Source organism: Pleurodeles waltl, chromosome 1_1 (assembly GCF_031143425.1).
Source record: "Pleurodeles waltl isolate 20211129_DDA chromosome 1_1, aPleWal1.hap1.20221129, whole genome shotgun sequence".
Lineage (NCBI taxonomy): Eukaryota > Metazoa > Chordata > Amphibia > Caudata > Salamandridae > Pleurodeles > Pleurodeles waltl.
In genome coordinates, this window is record NC_090436.1 from 823,259,208 (window position 1) to 823,265,757 (window position 6,550).

Below are 6,550 nucleotides of genomic sequence, written 5' to 3' on the forward strand. Positions count from 1 at the left end.
AACAACCATAAGTACACCCACCTAGCACACACTGGAGTGAAAGGCATTAGTACACACCCACACACAACACACACAGCGAGACACCTTACGACTGACATACACACACGTAACCACACACCCATATGAACACATACACCTACATACAGACACGGACACACATACTACACACATACTACACACATGCACACACAAACTATTCCATGACTCCCTTACATCGGCCCTGGCACTTATCAGTTGTCCTGTGTCTGGTGTAGAGGATGCCTCCCTCTGCAGTACATTTTACTATCTGTTGGATTGTGGATCATACCACATTGCAAATTTAGTAAACATATAATTGTTTCTGTACAAATAAAGACACATATGCAGTAGCTGTGATCTATAGTGTTTATTGTGAATAGAATGGCAAACAGGTGATGAGTGAGGTCATGGTAGATTAAATCCTCTGAGTAGGTAGCACATCTGTAGGTAGCAGAGGTTCAGTGTCCATGGACCATAGGAAACCAGAGTAATGTCATTGAACAGTCAACATGGTGTCTCATTGGCACACAAGGGAGAGTGATCAGGAGAGTGTCACTTCCTGGCAATGGGTTTTGTCTTGGAATCTGCTCCAGCCGGATATCTGGGTGGATGTCCACCTTTGCAGGGGTTCACATAGGACTACAGAGGGAGGGGTGCCTGAGGCATGTGCTTTCTCTGGCAAGGCCTCCATTCCACTAGCAGCCACAGATGTGGAAAGCTCAGGTGTTATGTGGCTAGTGGAAGGGGCATCCTGGTGGGTGGAAGAGACACTCATGATGGAGGTGAGGTCCCTGAGCACCCCTGCAATGGAGGCCATGGTTGCATTGTGGGCCTGCCACTGCTGCATGACCTCCTGGTGGTATTCCCTCTACAGCCTCTGGTTTTCCCCCAACATGGATATGATCTGGTCCATCCTGTCCTGGGATAGTTGATATGCACCCAGTACTTGGGAGATGGCTTTCTGGTCAGATGCCTCCCTTGTCTGCCCCGTCCTCTGGCACACAGGTTTCTTTCCATGTCCCCTGCCCCCATGTGCCTGTGCCCCTGGCACAGTGTGCCCACTCCCAATTTCACCAGGACCTTCATTGCCTTGGGTGTGAGGGGTGGACTCTGGTCCCTGTATTATGGGGCACACAACTGATTGAACAGTCCTTAAGGAACAGGTTTGGGGACAAAGGGTTGGCTGAGATGTTGTTTCCACAGGGTGGGGGGGTTGATGTAGGCAGGGTGAGGAAGGGAGTGGTAGACTGACCAGGGGTCCCAGATGGTCCAGGTAGGTCGTCACTGTCAAGACATCCAGTGGTGTTGTCCTCACTGGGGCCTTCATCCTGAGGAAGTCTGGCAGTCTCTGGTAACCTCTCCATGGTGGATGTGGCAGGGGAACCTATGGATGGAGTGCGAGAGAGTTAAATGTTGGAGGTCTGTATGATTATCTGTTAGTATGATGCATACAGTGGCTTGATGATTTCCAGGAGTGGCATTGACAGGTGCAGCACAGTTCACACTGTTTGTGGATAGTGGATAGTGACATGTGTACTATGCTCCTAGGGGTTGTTGTGAATCAGGCTTGGTCACTTTTGCTGGGAGGGTGTGTTCTGTCCCTGTGTGATCGTTCACATGACAGGTTTGCCCTGTTAGCTTGTGGCCATTGTGGCTCGGTATATGTGAGTGGGAATGGCTGTACGTTGCAGCATTGTGTCCAAATGGGAGAGGGGTATGTGTGTATGCAAGGTTGTTTGTGCCTGTTGTGCATGGAGTATACCTTCTTAGTTTCAAGGCCAGGGGAAGTCCATTTCAGGGTAGTAGGCCTGGATTTGTTCCCCTTAGGATTGGTGACTGTGCTGTGTCTGTGTTTGGGCTACTTTGGCATTGTGTAGTGCCATTGCATTCCTGTCATTGCCATGTAGTGGTCTTCAGTTGAAGCATCCATTTGTTGTAGCTTGTGCAATAGTCACACATGCAAGAGGTGTGATGTGACGTGCACAATGCAGGTTTTGGATGAGGATGGGCTAGTGCATTGTGGGAGTTGTAGTGATTGTACTTTGCAGGGCTATCCGTGCACTTGGCAGGGAGTGTGTGGGCATTGGGGCTGGGTGGTGGTGTGCCATTCAGGGGAGGGGCATTAGGTGACTGGGTGGGAGGTGTCGTGGGAGAGGGAGTGAATTTGTGACTGTTTGGGTGGTGAGGAAGCGTGCTGGATGGGACAACATAGTGCCAGGGGAGTATTAGTTACTCACCAGAGTCCAGGCCTCCAGGTATTCCAGTCAGGCCCCCAGGATGCAAGATGTCCAAGACCTTCTCCTCCTACGATTGAACTCTGGGGTGCAGGTGGGGGCCCACGGCCAGTCTTCAGTACGCCAGCTGGTGCCTGGACCCCATGGAACGCACCTTCCCCCGTAGGTCGTTCCACCTCTTCCTGATGTCCTCCCTTGTGCTTGGATGGGTGCCCACTGAGTGGACCCTGCCAACTATTTTCTGCTGTAACTCAATTTTCCTGGCTATGGAGGTTTGCTGTACCTGTGCTCCTAAGAGATGTGGCTCTACCCTGATGATTTCATTGACCATGACCCTCAACTCATCGTCACTGAAGCGTGGGTGCTTTTGACGTGGCATGGTGGTTGTGTTGTGGGTAGGGGTGGGGGCGGGTGTTGTGTGTGTAGGGTGCAGTGTAGGGTGCTTGGTGGGGTGGGGGTGTTTGGTTGTGAGTGCTGGTAGGTTGTGGTGTTTGTGTGTGGCTGTGATTTGTGTATAGTGTTGGTGGTGCAGTTGTGTGGTGAGTGTGAAGTGTACATGTGCCTCAAGTGTGTAGGTGCTAGATTTGTGATTTTGGCTGCTCTCGTCTCTCGATCTGTGGTTTTAGTCACAAAGGCTTGTGGGTTGTGTGGGGGTGTGTTATATGGTGCTGTGAGCGGGTGTGTCTGGTGTCTGTATGTGTGTCAGGTGTGAGGTCTTCAAACTGTCCAACGTGGTGTTGTGTTCTGACAGGAGTGTGTTCTGTCTGCGGCGGTTCGAACCACCAGTGGTTTTCTGCCATGGAAAGACCACTGTGCTGATTTGTGGATCATAATATGGTGGGCGGAAATATTTTGGTGTGGTGGTGCTGGTGGTGGAACTGTCTCATTCCCGCCTGCCAGTTTCCTGACGGTGTTGAATTTGTGGCTGTTTCTTGGTAGTCTTTATTGTGGACTCTTTATACGGCGGGCAGGATACCGCCAAAACTGGTGGTCCTTTGGCCACTGCGGCAGTCTTGCCAAAAGACCGCCAAACTCGTAATGAGGGCCTTAGTGTTTGCTTTCACTTTCAATTCTGTTATTTTCCATCTTCAGATTTTATTCATCTTACTTAAAAACGTATCATTCTTTCAAGAATGCATTTATATATAATACCGTATCTGTCAGAAGATTACCCATTAAATCAAACTTCCACAGGAGCAGATGCCTTATACCCAACTCCCTCCAACAGATGCGTGCTCAGACTTTAACTGATTGTCTGAACCCAGCATCCACTAGGGGGAAAGGGGAATGGGAATAGAAAAAGAGAGACCGCCTCCAGATCCAGTTCACACCTGTGTTTCCCACTTGAAGATAGGATATTCAGTGCATGTCTCTGAGAACCTGCACCTTTCTTCTTATTGGGATCCCTTTAAAGGAAGGACCTGCAGTCGGGTGATAAGAGCATAGGTAAGTACATTCCTACTGCACATTCAACTGTTCAGCCATTCACATTCACCTAATTCTATTGTTTTCCTAACCTGGATCTTTCGAGAGACTAGCCTCTCTCTAAGAGAACAATGTTAACTTAATATCTTCTTTTCTCCACGAGTCAGAGGTTTCCAAGGTTCTCTGGAGAACAATTCAAAAGTTCACAAATATACAAACTACTAATGTCATTTACAGGAAACGTAAACACCTTCTCAAGGTTCTGTTTTCTCAATCACAGTCTCTGGGAATTAGTCTGAGCACTGAGGTTTGCCTCTAAGACTGACAAGCTGATAGCCAGTTGTTGGAAGAAGGAAAAAATTCAGCTTCTTCAAAAGGGAAAAAGTATCTTGTGTGCGCACCGTAACAAGAAAAGGAATGAATTACTCAAAACTGGAAGAATTCTCTATGAAACAAAGGGCCTCAGGAACACTGCTCATTCTCCTCAGGATGACAATTGAAGTGCAGGGCTCCCAGAGAGAAACAGCTGGAGGGAAGTTTCAGCACGAGACTAATGTCAAAACACTAGAGCGCTGACCTCACAAGGATTTGTGGCCACCATCTTGAGTGGCAGTTAAACCTGAAGAACCTAGTTTTAAGAACAGCCTCTGCAAGAACCACCAGGAGTGAGGACGCCACTGCAACCAACGTGGGTACAGAGAAAAGGGGAATCGCTTTTGCTGAGGGAAGAACCTTGTAACGCTGGCAATAGTTTTCCTGACAGCATCTTACTTTGTCATCCCTGTGGTGCACTGTACCCCTTCACTTGTATGGTTTCACTTTAACAATCTTGTCTCTGCTGGAACCTTGACCCTCTTCTACCTCCCCTGCCCCATTTTATTTGGCGTGAAGCCACAAATTATTTTTCAGTGTGTTTGACTGACTTACATCTGGAAGTAGTGGATAGCAACACATGGATAATTTACACCTGATTCTCAAACAAATTCTTGCAATACGTACCTAGGTTTACTGTTTGCTCATGCGTTGTCTAAATTTAGAATTCAACTCAGGGGTTTGTTAGCAGAGTCTTCTTGAAATCGCACCAAATTTAGCCATTCGTAAGCTGAATACTGCTTACCTGTTTTCCTTGAATGACGTACTGAACACACTATATTTCCACAACTCTCAAATGACTCTGCTGTTTGGCCATCTTCACTCAAACAATTAGCATTTTTCTGCAGTCGCCCTCCTAATTATTCTATGTATCCAATGAATTTTAATGAAGGGTTTGAACTGAACAGGTAGTTTAGGTGTTTGCTCCTGCATAGAGTTATCTTAGCCAATTTACACTGACCACTGACATTCTGAGGTATTTTTGAGTTCGGGAAGCAGCACAAAAGGAGGCATTTTAAGTTCAATAATTAGTACTAAAGAAGTGCTATTTTACATATTCTTACATACCTTTGTGAAGTGGCCCTGAAACGTTCAACTCCCTGTTGGGGAAACTACCAAAAAGGGTTTGTACTTTCTGTCTGCACCTAATTTGTTGGAGTATTCCCCTAATATTTCCATTTTAGAAACATTTTAGATGCTTTTGGCCCAATTTACAAAGGCATGTAATAGAACGTGAGAGTTCTTTAGGAGTACTACTTTATGTGCTCCAATATATTTTATATATACTCAAAATATTTGAGTAAATAGGCGACACTGTATATTGCTGGGGCTCTACCGTCCTGAACAACCTCGCAAGTGTAAGCTGTCTGTAGCCCACAATGCATGAGCTCCACTGGACCGCAAGTCTGCAGAGTCTGTACATGGGCCCACAGTGTACACTTCACTTGTACAACAAGTTGGGACTTGCTGAGGTTGTTCTCTCACAACCAAATTGTTAAACTCGGGGCAAAATTATATCACTCTGCATCATGGCTTATTTGATGAAGTCCCGGTGCCTGGGTGCCGCAATCCCTTCTTAGACACGAAGCACACATGCCAGCAATTTAGAAGAGGAAAATGGGAGATTTGTTTTACAAAAATCATCAAGAGGGTGTATTTCCCTCATTTACTTCTGTTGAAGCAGAGGCAATTGCAGTCGGGAGAGAGACAATATAAAGTATTTTTAGCTCCAAAAATCGTGAGTCTCCAGTCTGAATGGGGTCTATTTACATGTAGGATGAAGCTATTTCAAAGAGTGGTCGTCACAAACAACATGAATGTCCGCAGGACGTCACCACCCCCAGATGGCTCTACAGATCTCTACATCTCGACCGACACCAACCTAGATATGGTTGCCCTGAAATCTAAATGTTTCTACCACTGAAAACGTTCCCTAGATGCGCAGACGAGCAGTAGTCACCAGCTTTTTAAAAGCGTGTTTGTACTCTGAGATGTTGCCACATACAACACTTTCCAGCATTAAAAACCCTAGGATCTTTCCTACACCTGGTAAACAACGACCTGCCGTGCGGTATTAAAGTACTTCATAATCTGTTCGAAATCTATTTTTATATACTAATTATTTTAATAAATTATGTCTTCTATCACTAAATGTCCCCTACACTCTTTGATCAAATTTTAATTAGAAATTCGACATGAAAGAAACAAAAAAAGTCCAAATTGCACTACATATTACATTATATTATCAATATTGAAGACGCAAACAAGTAAAATGCTTAGCAGACTTGTACAGTACAATATGTAAAAAGACAGACTTCTCATGGAAACAGATTTAGTATTATTTGACTTCGGTGATTATGTTCTATTTTAAATGTTTTGACTGACTGTACAACAGATAGAGCGGGGAAGAAACATTGACACAAAGTGGTGGCGAATACAGGCGCGCGACTCCCCTAGTTGACACATAGCCAGAAGCCTAATTGTATGAAGACGCCATACAC